Source organism: Dermacentor andersoni, chromosome 1 (genome assembly GCF_023375885.2).
Source record: "Dermacentor andersoni chromosome 1, qqDerAnde1_hic_scaffold, whole genome shotgun sequence".
NCBI lineage: Eukaryota > Metazoa > Arthropoda > Arachnida > Ixodida > Ixodidae > Dermacentor > Dermacentor andersoni.
In genome coordinates, this window is record NC_092814.1 from 14,183,603 (window position 1) to 14,199,366 (window position 15,764).

The 15,764-nt window shown below is 47.5% G+C and overlaps 1 protein-coding gene across 1 annotated transcript in view; it reads right to left on the reverse strand.

The window, feature by feature from the left end:
* LOC126544007 (uncharacterized) overlaps positions 1-15,764 on the reverse strand; it is a 201,803-nt gene that overhangs the window by 51,092 nt on the left and 134,947 nt on the right. The window lies entirely within an intron of this gene.

Genomic DNA, 15,764 nt, shown 5'->3' on the forward strand with positions numbered 1-15,764 from the left:
CCATGACCTATCATCTATGCTGACTAACAACCCTCGTGAATTTTAGCAAGTAATAAACCCAAGCAATCACCCCGATGTAACACTTGCTGATCCAACAGGCACCACTGTACCAAAGTCAAGATGTGCAAAAGTATTAAACAACACATTCTCGTCTGTATTCACCCGCGAGGACGTCACTTCACGCGCAAACATACGTACACTTCCAGTTATCGGAATGACGCAGATAATTGTTAGCGAGTCCGGTATCATATCACTACCTGATAATCGTAAAGTATCATCTGCATCTGATTACGTTGAATTCAACAAGTTACTCAAAAGTACATCACATTTCGGGAATCTTGTGCGCTTCTTTCGCAAACATTGTCATCGGGCAAAATTTCTAGCGATTGGACGACAGCCAAGGTCATACCAATTTTTAAATCTGGCGATCGCTCATCACCACTTAACTACAGGCCCATTTCGTTAACTAGTACCGTCTGCAAACTACTTTAAGATGTCGTACGTTCGCAAATCATACCCATACCTAGAACATAACATAATCTTTAAATATCAGCAGGGCTTTCGTAAGGGATATTCATGTGATGGGCAGTTAGCTGGATTTACTAATGATTTGCTTTCATGGATTGATGCTGGCAACCAAGTTGACGCCATCTTCGTAGATTTTTCAAAAGCTTTTGACCGCGTTCCTCAACACCGGTTATTACTGAAACTAACATATCTTAACATTCACGCAGAAGTCATTGCATGGTTAAAAGATTTCTTGTCATATCGAACTCAATTCACAAATAGTAATAAATACAACTCCTCCGTTGTTCCAGTTACGTCCGGTGTTCCACAAGGGAGCGTGCTTGGTACTTTGCCTTTTCTAGTCTATATTAATGAATTGCCTAACTGCATGTCATCCCCAGTAAGACTGTTCGCCGATGACTGCGTTATCTACTGTAAAATTTCTACTGATACTGACCATGAAGCGCTGCAATCAGCGACAGCAAGCAGGCCATCGGCAATTTCGTCCGTGGTAGAATTTGCAAACAGGCGTACCATGTCCTCACACGACGCCCCCTAAGCGGCTTGAAAACCCTCGTGTGGACCCCCGCTCACGCGGCTGTGCCCGGCAATGCGTCGGCTCACAGTTTGGCTCGAGATCTCGCGCGCCGAGCCTCGTCCGTGGATGCGGACGGCGTGAATGAGGAGGAGAGACACGAGGAACCCTGCGAGACTTATTATGAAATAGCTCATCGGTATCGCTTGAGGCGTCGCGCGCTGCCACCACCGGCCAAGCAACTCGACAAAACGCAAGCGGTCGCGTTTCGGCGACTTCAGACAAATACATACCCACACCCAAAATACATTAACAAAATCACAGGGGGCAGGGAAAGCGACAAATGTAGGCTCTGTTCAGAGACAGGAACACTAACACACATAATGTGGGAATGCACCTCGCTCCCGTTCTCTCATCCCCCCGTCAACAGCGAGACTGACTGGACAGCCTGGCTCAGTTCCGGGGACGTCGACCGACAACTTGAACTGGTGGACTGGGCGGAAAAGGCCAAGCAGGCCCAGGGCCTTACTTGAGCCTTAACCCTCAGCCACGTCCCTCTTTACCCTTCCCCCTTTCAATAAAGTTTATCACCACCACCACCTGCAATCAGACCTAAACGCACTGAATACATGGTGTTCAGACTGGCAAATGACCCTAAATTGTACTAAAACTAAATGCATGTCACTTACACGCTCCTGGTCTCGCATTCCAACGTCATACTCTCTTGATATTAATACTATTGAGCCTACTGCCATGTATGAATACAGAGGAGTAAATTTTCAATCTGATCTAACATGGCATCATCACATCACCGTCACTCTTGCATCTGCTAACCGCACGTTTGGATTAATCAAACACAGACTAAAGCAAGCGCCTTCACACTTAAAAAAAGCTCGCGTATACTGCATTAATCATACCTAAAATTGAATATGCATGTGCCATCTGGGATCCGAACCAGGGGCGCTATAACGTAAAACTATTCCAAACTTTTCTATTCCAATTCTGCAATGAACCCTCCGCGATTGGTCAAAAACTTTTTTGAACCACCCCCACTTCACCTGTCTGTCACGCGACGACACGACAAACGCGATAGCTCCCCATCTGATATGACGTGTACACATAGATTATGCATCATTTGACCGAACAAAAAAAAATAGTTATATCTGATTGGACGCCTTTTCGCCATTAGCCCTCGGCTATTGGTCAAAACTTTTCGGGCTGCACCTACTTCACCTTTCTGTCAGGCGACGTCACAAAACCGCAAAAATTCGCTGCGTCAAAGTGACATGTACGCGTTAAAGATTCATTAATACGCCGAACAAAACTGAACTTTTTTTCTTCGGAAAGGCCGCAGGTTGCCCCATTCCTAAAGGACGTGCCGAATTGGATCCCCTATAACTACTACGGAAACACGCACTCCTATCACTCTCATAAACTTTATCATCACGAGCGTTTGCATGATGACTTCTTTCAGTCACCCACTGTCATTTTCCCTCGCCGAGATCACTCTGTTAAAGTCAAACGCCCGGCGTGTCACTGAGCTCTTTACGCAAAATCATTTGTACCCAGAATTATACCTGACTGGAATAGTCTACCATCAGACATTGCTACCGAAGCTCACCTTGATGAATTTTAACAAATTCTGAGGACGTATATCAGAAGATGAAGTCTCTGTGCAATGTGAAGATGTACTTTTTTTCAGGTATTTTCCATATTGTATATGTTCCTCTGGCACCTTCGCTATCCTTCTGTTGTTTCCAATCATTATCGTTTGAGTGCCATTTATATATTCTGAATTAAAGGTGCTTCAATTTTCTAATTTCTTCTAATTATGTGCTAATTTCGTTTCATCCGAACTACGATTTTACTACACAGAGTCGTGTTTGAGTACATTGTCGCGTTTGCTGCGTTTTTCTAACAAATTGTTATAAGAATATGTTTGGGTGCCCCCCCCCCCCCCCCATGTAATACCCTCTTTCAAAGGGCTTTCATGAGTATTTTGAATAAATAAATAAATAAAAATATCACATGCTATCGCCAGAAACTCGTCGCAACGTTTAGCCGACGCGACTGATAACGGACTAGCCAAGCGCGCTGCGTCTCTCGATGTGAATAAAAAAAAATGGCTGTGGCTTAGCTAAGGTTAAGCCCAGGATGCGAAGCATACTAGGCTTTATTTTAGTTGTTGAACCACTGTTTAGCCTGGTGAACTGCTGTTGCTTGGCTATATTTGGTTCGGCTAGACGAAGAAACAACTCATGCGTTACTCTGCTTCGCCTTCAAGAGTGGAACGCGACAGCGTTCCCGTCGACCCGCCAAGGGGTGTAAGACAATGGGCTACGGCGCAGCGACTACGCGCCCCGCATTGGACGCGGTGAGCGTCGAGCAACGCAGCGTTCGGCGCGGCAACGAAATGTGCGCCTGAGCAAGCGACGCACGCCTGAGCCTTAGAAACAGCTCGTTTCTAAGGCAACACCGCATTCACTAGATGCGCTTTTGTACCGCTTTGAAGCATCGTACTCGTGGCTCAGTGGTAGCGTCTCCGTCTCACACTCCGGAGACCCTGGTTCGATACCCACCCAGCCCATCTTGCAAGAGTTAAGCCACCTAGAAACAAGCGCAGCTGCTTAGATACCGCCGCGACGCCGCGAGCGACGGCGCGAGTTGGAGCCCCGTTTCTCCTCTGTCGTGACGTCACGGTGTCACGTGGTCAGCCTTAAAGGCGACGCCGCGAGCGACGGCGCGAGTTGGAGCCCCGTTTCTCCTCTGTCGTGACGTCATGGTGTCACGTGGTATGGCATGGGGTCACTAAAGGTCATTGAAGGCGACACCGCCGCGCCTGAGGAGCTGGGTTGAGCTCTAGTAATATCCTTCGCATAAAAAGCCAGACATCGTGATAACTGCATGTGATTTCATCACTTGTCGCTATCAGTAAGAGCTTTGAAAATCGCAAACGCTGCCAGAACCGTGGTATATTCAATAAAACCTGAGGCGAGGGGACGCATAAACTGGTTTCTTCACCAGCCCATGATTCCCAGCCTATGCGGAGCGGGCTTAGCGTGCGTTTTGGGTGTTTCAATTTATTCAGTTTGGCAGTCTACTGTGTACGGGACACTGTTGAAATAAGGAGTTACATAACAGAAGGCTACATTTTGCTGGCGGCATCATCATCATCAGCCTGGTTATGCCCACTGCAGGGCAAAGGCCTCTCCCATACCTCTCCAACTACCCCGGTCATGTACTAATTGTGGCCATGTTGTCCCTGCAAACTTCTTAATCTCATCCGCCCACCTAACTTTCTGCCGCCCTCTACTACGCTTTCCTTCCCTTGGAACCCATTCCGTAACTCTTAATGACCATCGGTTATCTTCCCTCCTCATTACGTGTCCGGCCCATGCCCATATCTTTTTCTTGATTTCAACTAAGATATCATTAACTCGCGTTTGTTCCCTCACCCAATCTGCTCTTTTCTTATCCCTTAACGTTACGCCTATCATTCTTCTTTCCATAGCTCGTTGCGTCGTCCTTAATTTAAGTAGAACCCTTTTCCTAAGCCTGCAGGTTTCTCGCCGTGCGTGATTACTGGTAAGACACAGCTGTTATAAACTTTTCTCTTGAGGGATAATGGCAACCTGCTGTTCATGATCTGAGAATGCCTGCCAAACGCACCCCAGCCCATTCTTATTCTTCTGATTATTTCAGTCTCATGATCCGGATCCGCAGTCACTACCTGTCCTAAGTAGATGTATTCCCTTACCACTTCCAGTACCTCACTACCTATTGTAAACTGCTGTTCCCTTCCGAGACTGTTAAGCATTACTTTAGTTTTCTGCAGAATAATTTTTAGACCCACCCTTCGGCTTTGCCTCTCCAGGTCAGTGAGCATGCATTGCAGTTGGTCCCCTGAGTTACTAAGCAAAGCAATATCATCAGCGAATCGCAAGTTACTAAGGTATTCTCCATTAACTCTTATCCACAATTCTTCCCAATCCAGGTCTCTGAATACCTCCTGTAAACACGCTGTGAATAGCATCGGAGAGATCGTATCTCCCTGCCTGACGCCTTTCTTTATTGGGATTTTGTTGCTTTCTTTATGAAGGACTACGGTGGCTGTGGAGCCGCTATAGATATTATTACGATATGATCGGTAAATACCCGAGAGACGAGCCGCCGTGAGAACGACGACGAAGTGGGTCTGTGCCCTTGGCGCGAGTGAATGTCGGCTTGGCGCTCTGGCTCCATTCTAGTGTAAATAGCCTGTAAATAGCCTCTTTTCTCTGTGTCTTTCTACACGTAACATTCTGGTGGAGGTCAGCGATCCCCGTCCTCGCCACGGAACTCCGGAGTGGTCGGTACGTCGAGCTTGTCACCATGCCTCCCGGTGACGAGCCCGCCTCTGCACTGGCTTCGGCTGGTCCGACTGCTCCCGTCGTCACGGTTGCCCAACATCGCGACCCTGGTGTGTTCTCTGGCCTGGAGGGACAGGACGTTGACGAATGGCTCAAGCTATATCAACATGCCAGCGCTAATAACAGGTGGGACCCAACCATTATGCTCGCCAATGTCATCTTTTATCTTGGCGGCACGCCACGCGTGTGGTACCAGACGCATGACGCAGACATCAGCAGTTGGGACTCTTTCAAAGAAAAGCTACGGGAACTGTTCGACGACCCCATTGGCCGCAAGGTTGCCGCGAGAAAGGCTCTTGCGTCTCGCGTTCAGACATCTACAGAGCGGTACGTTTCCTAAATCTTCGACGTCTTGGCTCTATGCCGCAAAGCTGACGATGCTATGTCTGAATCAGATAAAGTGTCACATGTCCTAAAAGGCATCGCCGACGACGCTTTCAATTTGCTTGTTTTCGGCAATGTCTCGACAATCGACGACATCATTAAAGAATGCCGTCGCCTTGAACAAGCCAAGAGCCGTCGTATCACACACCATATCACGCGGCTACCCAACACCGCTGCTACGTCGACATGTGAGGGTCGATCGCGTCAGGCCACCACCTGTGACGACGTCACCCGTATTCTTCACCGCGAGCTTGAGGCCGCCTGTTCGCCAGCTTTCTCCACGACGCCTCCCGATCCTCCAGCAACCACGATTGCCATGATTCAGGCCGTAGTCCGACAAGAATTTGAGAACATGGGTCTGAACTCCGTGTGTTCAACATCTCAACCCAGCGTTCCCTAGTTCTCCACCGGCCCTCCTCGTCCCCGACAGTACTTTTCCGCCACATCTCGCCGCAACCCGTCTGATTGGCGTACCCCTGATGACAGACCAATCTGCTTTCACTGCTGTCGCATCGGCCACGTCGCTCGTCACTGCCGCAACCGTTGGCCTCCGCCTCCTCGGACATACGCCGCCACTTACTCCCGCACCTTTGGACCTTCTGTTCCCTATGCCACCCGCCGTGAACCCACTGCCGCTGATGCTCCTCTTCCGAACCTTCGCTACAGCCGCTCGCCCTCACCTCGACGCCGTCAGTCCCGTTCGCCCCAACCCCGCCGCTTCTCTTCGCCGCCAATCACCTCCCGGGCCCAGCCGGAAAACTAGGCACTGCAGCTTCTGGAGGTGAAGCTGCGTTGTCGACACTGCCCTCAAATCCTCTGCTCACGTTAAACACGAACCAAAACCTTCTTGACGTTGACGTTGATGGATATCCTGTCACGGCACTCATCGACACAGGGGCACATCTTTCTATTATGAATGCTGCCTTCCGACGACGACTGAACAAGCTCCTCACCCCAGCGTCGGCACGCGTCGTCCGCGTTGCGGATGGTGGTACTGTGCCTATCATCGGCATGTGTACGGCACGTGTTAGCATCGCCGGCCGCCACACTCCTGTCCTCTTCACCGTGATTGCTCACTGCCCCCACGACCTCATTCTCGGCCTCGATTTTCTCTCCGCGCATTCTGCTCTTATTGACTGCTCTGCCAGTACCCTTCGCCTTGAGTTACCGCTTCTCGCAGAACCTTCTGACGCACCCCAGTGCCGCCTACGCCCCACTGGCTTTATTTGCCTGCCGCCAAAATCAATAGCCTATATTGAACTCTTGTCTTCCCCACCAGTCCCTGATGGCGAGTACCTGGTTACTCCTCTGCGCGACATTCCACTACAGTATGACGTTACCGTGCCTCACAGTATACTTACTGTTACTGCGAACCGCACTTTCATGCCTATCTTTAACTTTGGATTGGCGAAGCAAATTCTACCACAAGGTATTTGCCTTGCCAACGTTGATTGTCTCGGCAACCATCACGTGGCAAATTTATCAACCGATCCTTCTTGCGAGCTTAGCAGGCCTCTCGTGCCAGCTTCGGCCGCCGATCCCAAGATACAGAAAATGGTTGCGACGGACCTGTCTTCTGCGCAGGCTGAAGACCTTTATCGAGTATTATCGGCCTACAGAGATATTTTCGACTTCGACGATCGCCCTTTAGGCCAGACGCTCGCGGTCAAGCATCGGATTCTTACTGGCGATGCTACTCCTATTCACCGACGACCGTACCGAGTTTCTGCGTCGGAACGCCAAGTTATTCAAAGCGAAGTGAACAAAATGCTAGACAAAAACATCATTGAACCTTCTTCGAGTCCCTGGGCGTCACCTGTAGTGTTGGTTAGGAAGAAGGATGGCACGTGGCGCTTCTGTGTAGACTACCGTCATCTGAACAACATTACTAAGAAAGACGTCTACCCGCTCCCACGTATAGACGACGCCCTTGACTGCCCCCCCGGTTCCAGCTATTTCTCTTCTATTGATCTTCGTTCTGGATACTGGCAGGTTGCTGTTGACGATATGGACAGAGAAAAAACCGCGTTCATCACACCTGATGGCCTATACCAATTTAAAGTAATGCCGTTTGGATTATGCAACGCCCCTGCCACCTTTGAGCGTATGATGGACTCCTTGCTCCGAGGTTTCAAATGGTCCACATGTCTCTGCTACCTCGACGACGTCATCGTCTTCTCACCCACGTTCGACACTCACCTTGAGCGTCTCACAGCTATACTTGATGTATTTCGAAAGGTGAAGCTGCAACTTGACTCGTCCAAATGTCGTTTCGGCCGCCGCCAAATTACTGTTCTGGGCCACCTAGTTAACGCTTCCGGAGTACAGCCTGATCCTGACAAAACTCGCGCTGTCCGAGACTATCCGGTTCCGAAGACAGCCGCCGACGTTCGAAGTTTTGTCGGGCTATGCTCGTACTTTCATCGTTTTATTCAAGATTTTGCGGCAATTGCTAGACCCCTCACTAATCTTTTGAAGAAAGGCGTACAGTTCTCGTGGGGTACTGCAGAAGCCGCCACCTTCTCTCGTCTCGTTACTCTTCTCTCCTCACCACCCATCCTCACCCACTTCGACCCTGATGCCCCTACAGAATTGCGCACAGATGCCAGCGGTCATGGCGTAGGTGCCGTCTTAGCCCAGCGTCAGCGTGGCCAGGATCGCGTTATTGCTTATGCGAGCCGCCTCCTCACACCACCGGAGCGCAACTATTCCATTACGGAAAGAGAATGCCTTCCTGTAGTCTGGGCGGTAGCGAAGTTCCGTCCTTACCTTTACGGTCGCCCTTTTTCCGTAGTCACTGACCATCATGCTCTCTGCTGGCTCTCATCGCTAAGAGATCCTACAGGCCGGCTTGGTCGATGGGCTTTGAGGCTACAAGAATTTTCATATTCCGTGGTGTACAAGTCTGGCCGCCTGCACCAAGACGCTGACAGCTTGTCGCGTTACCCTGTTGACGACCCTGACTCCTCCAATATTACCAGTGCTGCTTGCATACTCTCTGTGTCGCAGCTGCTTCATTTCGCCGACGAGCAACGTCGTGACGCCTACATCAGAGCAGTCATCGACCGTTTTGAACACACTCCGGCCGACGCCACAGTACGCCTCTTCGTCCTCCGCGATGGTACTCTGTACCGTCGTAACCTTCATCCGGACGGCTCTGAGTTCCTACTTGTCGTGCCTAAACACCTCCGCTCAACCGTTTTAGAAGAGGTTCACGACGCACCAACGGCAGGACACCTCGGCGTATCTCGAACCTATGACCGTGTACGTCGCCGTTTTTTCTGGCCGGGCCTTGCCCGTTCCGTGCGACGTTACGTCGCCGCCTGTGAACTTTGCGAACGACGCAAGAAGCCTTCCCAGCTCCCCGCTGGTTACCTGCAGCCGCTCGACATCCCTGCCGAGCCCTTCCATCGTGTCGGCTTAGACCTTCTCGGCCCATTTCCGGAATCTACATCAGGAAACAAGTAGGTTGCAGTCGCGGCGGACTACGCGACCCGCTATGCCGTAACACGCGCTCTTCCGACCAGTTGCGCAACAGATGTTGCGGACTTCCTCCTGCATGATATCATTTTGATTCATGGTGCTCCGCGTCAATTGCTAACAGACCGTGGCCGTACGTTCTTAGCCAAAGTCATTGACGACATCATGCGTGCCTGCGCAATACAGCATATGTTTACCACCTCCTACAACCCTCAAACGAACGGCCTCACTGAGCGTTTGAACCGTACCATTACAGACATGCTATCCAAATACGTTTCAGACGACCACCGTGACTGGGACCAGGCTCTACCTTACATCACCTTTGCGTATAACTCTTCCCGTCTCGACACTGCTGGCTTTTCTCCTTTTTACCTATTGTATGGCCGTGAACCGACGCTACTACTGGACACTGTGCTTCCGTCCACCACAGCATCAACTAGCGCTTATGCCCGTGATGCCATCGCCCATGCTGACCATGCTCGCCAACTTGCGCGCGCTCGTCTACAAGGCTCTCAAGACAAACAAAAGCAGCGCTACGACCTCCGTCACCGTGATGTCACTTTTGTCCCCGGCACCCTCGTGTTGCTTTGGTCACCATCGCGTAAAGTTGGCCTTTGTGAAAAACTGCTTTCCTGCTACACGGGCCCATATCGCGTGCTTCGCCAAAGTGACAGATGTCACCTACGAAATCGTTCTCGCCACGCCCACTACGTCCTCTGCTGTGACAACCAGTGACATTGTCCACGTCGCCCGACTCAAGCCCTACAACTCTCCACATGCCTTGGATATTTAACTGCACCGTGAAGGCGCTTTTGCCGCCGGGGGGTAGTATTACGATATGATCGGTAAATACCCGAGACGAGCCGCCGTGAGAACGACGACGAAGTGGGTCTGTGCCCTTGGCGCGAGTGAATGTCGGCCTGGCGCTCTGGCTCCATTCTAGTGTAAATAGTCTGTAAATAGCCTCTTTTGTCTGTGTCTTTCTACACGCAACAATATCTTTCAGTATTTTTACATACGGCTCGTCTACACCCTGATTCCGCAATGCCTCCATGACTGCTGAGGTTTCGACTGAATCAAACGCTTTCTCGTAATCAATGAAAGCTATATATGAAGGTTGGTTATATTCCGCACATTTTTCTATCACCTGATTGATAGTGTGAATATGGTCTATTGTTGAGTAGCCTTTACGGAATCCTGCCTGGTCCTTTGGTTGACGGAAGTCTAAGGTGTTCCTGATTTTATTTGCAATTACCTTAGTAAATACTTTGTAGGCAACGGACAGTAAACTGATCGGTCTATAATTTTTCAAGTCTTTGGCGTCCCCTTTCTTATGGATTAGGATTATGTTAGCGTTCTTCCAAGATTCCGGTACGTTCGAGGTCATGAGGCATTGTGTATATAGGGCGGCCAACCTTCCTAGGACAGTGTTCCCCTTATCCTTCAACAAATCTGCTGTTACCTGATCCTCCCCAGCTGCCTTCCCCCTTTGCATAGCTCCCAAGGCTTTCTTTACTTCTTCCGGTGTTAACTGTGGGATTTCGAATTCCTCTAGACTATTCTCTCTTCCATGATCGTCGTGGGTGCCACTGGTACTGTATAAATCTCTATAGAACTCCTCAGCCACTTGAACTATCTCATCCATATTAGTAATGATATTGCCGGCTTTGTCTCTTAACGCATACATCTGATTCTTGCCAATACCTAGTTTCTTCTTCACTGCTTTTAGGTTTCCTCCGTTCCTGAGAGCATGTTCAATTCTATCCATGTTATACTTCCTTATGTCAGCTGTCTTACGCTTGTTGATTAACTTCGAAAGTTCTGCCAGTTCTATTCTAGCTGTAGGGTTAGAGACTTTCATACATTGGCGTTTCTTGATCAGATCTTTCGTCTCCTGCGATAGCTTACTGGTATCCTGTCTAACGGAGTTACCACCGACTTCTATTGCACACTCCTTAATGATGCCCACAAGATTGTCGTTCATTGCTTCAACATTAAGGTCCTCTTCCTGAGTCAAAGCCGAATACCTGTTCTGTAGCTTGATCTGGAATTCCTCTATTTTCCCTCTTACCGCTAACTCATCGATCGACTTCTTATGTACCAGTTTCCTCCGTTCCCTCCTCAGGTCTAGGCTAATTCGAGTTCTTACCATCCTATGGTCACCTTGCTGAGCACGTCCACGTCTTGTATGATGCCAGGGTTAGCGCAGAGTATGAAGTCTGCGCTAACCCTGGCATCATACAAGATGTGGACGCGCTCAGCTGGCGCTATGCTTTCGTTATAATAAGTCGCGCGCTTTGCGGTGTCTTACTTGCAATACATACTTGCAATGAGCACGGTGCCGGTGTTGACTATAAAAAGCAACAGTTCATGCTTGATTAACTGCCGACATAATTTAACAGCTCGCAAACGCAATTGTGCAAATATAAACCACTGTCATTCTGTATTTTATACGCTAACATGACGCAGACAGATTTTCGTGTCTTCCCTTTTATGTATTATTACACCTAATTTTAGAAGTATGGCTTCCTCCTAGGTTCCAGAAAGGGAAAGCATTGAGGGCAGAGTACCCCAGGTTTAAGAAGTCGTTATCGTTTATGTACATGCTAACGGAACCAGTTCATTACAACCGCTCGCGGCTTTCACCGTGTACACCGTAGGGAGCACCTTACCTCTTAATTAGAAGCCACAGAGTCGCTTGCAAATGAAAATTTAATTTGACATATGTAAAATTGTGGGTTTTCCTTCTGTGAAATAGTCATATGTGTGCTTCTGGCAGTATTTGAGATTTTGATTAGGGTGGCTCAATCTACTTGCTAGACAAGTATGCTAGTGGAGAGGCAGGGATGTGTTCAATGCAAAGAACTTAGAGCATCTGCGTGGAACACTTGTTCATCAATTGGCGGATGTGAACATAGTGTTAATCAAGCAAAAGCCCTTCATATTAATGGCTTCTGGAGGCGTAGCTTTTATAAGGCGAAATAAAATGAAATCATTTTTTTTCACGCTATAAATTGCTAGAATTAAAATAGAGAGCCCAGTTAGGCACTGTGTTAGTATTCTCAAAGACATATATACTTGTTTTCAGACGAAGACAAGGTTCTGTGAAGCGCGATAATTTTTCTTACTTTAGTGTACCTTAACTTCAGTAGCAAAAAAGCATTGGTTTGAGGTAGTCGGCATATTGAGCAAGTATATACATAGCTGCATGAAAAATCTATGGGCATGGAAGGGATATGTAAAACAGGATGGTGGCTTTCCCAATTTATGATTCCCTTCTCGGTCTTTTTCGTGCGCTGCCCTGCCTGTACTTGTCGCCTTTGACGCATCATATCGCATCTGATTTTTGGTTCACATCTGAAGCCACGCTCTCTGCAGTTAGATTGTATTTTCAGCTAGTCACAGTAATTAATCAAGTAATTATGCAAGCTGCTCCTCGCAAGTATAGCGTTTATGCCATAATGGGAATGAAAAGCTACCATGTATGACAAGAAGTTTGATGCAAAAGATTTTAGTGCCAGTGATCCTTGCAGGTTTATACTCATTTGCTACACACTAAATAATGTTGCAAATTTAATTTTACTTATTTGTGAGAAAATGATACGGATCAATCCCAGCAACACCAGGAAACTACTGTGGTGAGGACGCCAAAAGAATAGTATATATGATACGCCTCTGTACCGCTTTGAGACCGCGCGGGATATCGCTGCGGAACCGCGACAAGACCCACGCTCAGAAACAATGGGGTGCAGCCCATACATGAATAACTTTATGTTGAATATTTTTAACCAAAGCTAAACCTGCGGCCTCACATGAGAATATGCGACACATTTTTAAATGTACTGTACTCTCTAGACAGTAACATCCATACGTTGTACAGGACGTTATCAAATGAGCTGCTGTGTTAGAATATGGAACAAAAAAGTTTCTTGCAGAATTTATCTACGTTACCAGCCCCTTGTTTAGCAGCTCCATGTGGCAACTTCAGCCATATAAGTACATGCACTTTATGCTAGAAATGAGTTTGCTGGCCAGTAATGTGGCACATATTTCTCTTCGATTTTGGTTTCAATATTTTGCGAGTTTACGCACGTTTGTTCTTTGTTTAACTTTCCATTGTATACTTTATTTCTGAAAAGATAGAGCCAACTGAAAATAAAAGATATTTCTACACTGCAATACTGATGAAACTTTAGAGAATGTACTTACGCTTTATTACAAGATGTGTTGTAGAGTTCCTGGACATCATTTTAATCTGATTTTATGTGTGTGTCAGTATGTTTCTCGAATTATTATTCAGTTTGTCTTGTGACTGATCAATAAAGATGACCTTCTAAGAGAAAAAAGTGTTTCATTTGAGTAACTCGGCGACTAAAAATTACATCCAACTAACCAAGCATAAGTGCAGGAGCTACTTATGAACGTATCAAATATTCCCCACATGTAACTATTGCAAATCCCTTCTAACGTGACCATGGCTCTACATCGCGAGTGCTTTCACGCTATTGGAAAAAGTAGTAGCACTTTGTTCTGAAGGAGTATAATCTCTCTATTAGGAGGAGTAGAATCACTCTGAGTGAGTAGAAAAACTCGGTTTGGAGGAGTAGAAGCACTCTGTCTGTGGCAGTACAAAGCATTTGGGTGAGTACTGTTACCCTTGTGAGGAGAGAGTATTAGCACTCTGCGGAAGAGTACTAGCACTCCCTTGCGGGGGAGTAATAAAACTGTCGATGGGCGTTATTCTGCTCTCTCTCAAAGAGGGTCGATTGATTCTGGCAAAGGGAGTGAAATATGAGACAAGCAGATACTCTTTTAAAGGGAGTTCAGTTTAGAGTGTAGTTCTCACTTCCTGTGCATAACTATTTGCGGTGCTTTTAATTCTAATGTCACCTTGAAGGTGCCTGCCGGTTTTTCATACGCTCCCAAATATAAACATTCTACGCAAATACTACCCAATATTATCAAGTAACGAGTGTCCGAGAAAAGTGTTCCCGATGGTACCAAGGGTGACCTGTCACCGCAACAGAAACATTAAAGACATGTTAGTGCCCGCAAAAGTCAGCGAACACCATTCCCCGTAAGAAAGAGACGTTGTCGCCTCAGGTGCAAATTCTGCAGGCACCTTCAGAGTCATATTACAGTTAAAAGCACCGCAAATAGTTATACACACGAAGTGAAAACTAACTTTACTTGCACTAGTTCTGATACGATTTATATGCTTGAAGTTCCTTCTGTAAGTAACAATATATCGGTGAAACGAAACAATCAGTGAACGTCAGGTTAAACGGACATCGCGCGAACAGCTAAAAATCTTCCCAAAGCAGTCGCCGAAAATTTCAACCAACCAGGTCATAACTTTGATGAACTTAAACTCTACATCCTACAGTCAAATTTGCGTTCTGGGTGACACTCATACATGATCATCATTATACAGAGAATCATACATCATCCATAAGTTAAAGCCATTGCAACCAATAGCAATAAATGTTTCAAATAGAGCTTTAGAATCTATTCACTATGCTAAATTTCAAACTGCATGCAACAGCACTAGTAATTTTTCACTGGGCTGCTTAGTGTTTTTTTTTTTCTTTTTTTTTCCTGCCTTTGTTCTTTTATATATTTATTCCATTTTAGCATTTTTTCCACAAGCACCATTTTCTGCCGCTTCTTTTATCCTCTCAGAGACGATAGCTCAATGACCTCCAAAGAAGCAGATAACCCCCCCCCCCCCCGTCGTCCAGGCCTCTTCCACGAAAAAGCACATCGCCGGCTGACACCATGGCGCTACCTCACATTCCTCCACCGACGGTGAATAGCCCACCTATCCTTTCAATTCTACACCCTCGCCGCTCACACAGCCTCGGTCGTTGCCTCGCCCACCCACCTACCCCTTCAGCCTTCTAGAAGAACCCTGCCTATATATACTGTGCCGAGGAAAGCATTTGTCGCCTTGAAGAAGTCCACTTGGCTCCCGCTTGTTCTCGCTTTGCTCTTTAATTTTCATCTCCCGCCTTCCCCGTGTTTTCTCTGGATCTCTCCAAGTATGTGGTACACAACAATCAGGAGGCGTCAAGGAGGCGTCAAGCTATCAGGATGCACTCAACCAGTATGAAAATTTGGTAGAGGCTGCAAAGACCTGTTGTAAAGGAAGGACTCGGTTGTGCTTATAATTCTTTACCGGCGATATGCATTGATTTTCTGTCATGATGAAAGGATCAAACGACCCTTAGTGAAAAACGTCACGAAGTTGATTCGATGCGCAGCTCTGAGAAAGTCGGCGTCTTTGCGCTGCCAGTGCTTGGTGTGGTCAAACTGGGTCCATTTTGCAGCGAAGCTGACGTGAGTGCGACACCAAGCGTTTGAAAACGTCACATGTGTGTTTTTCAATGCCTAAAAAAATTATGTGGTTTTACGTGCCAAAACCACTTTCTGATTATGAGGCACGCCGT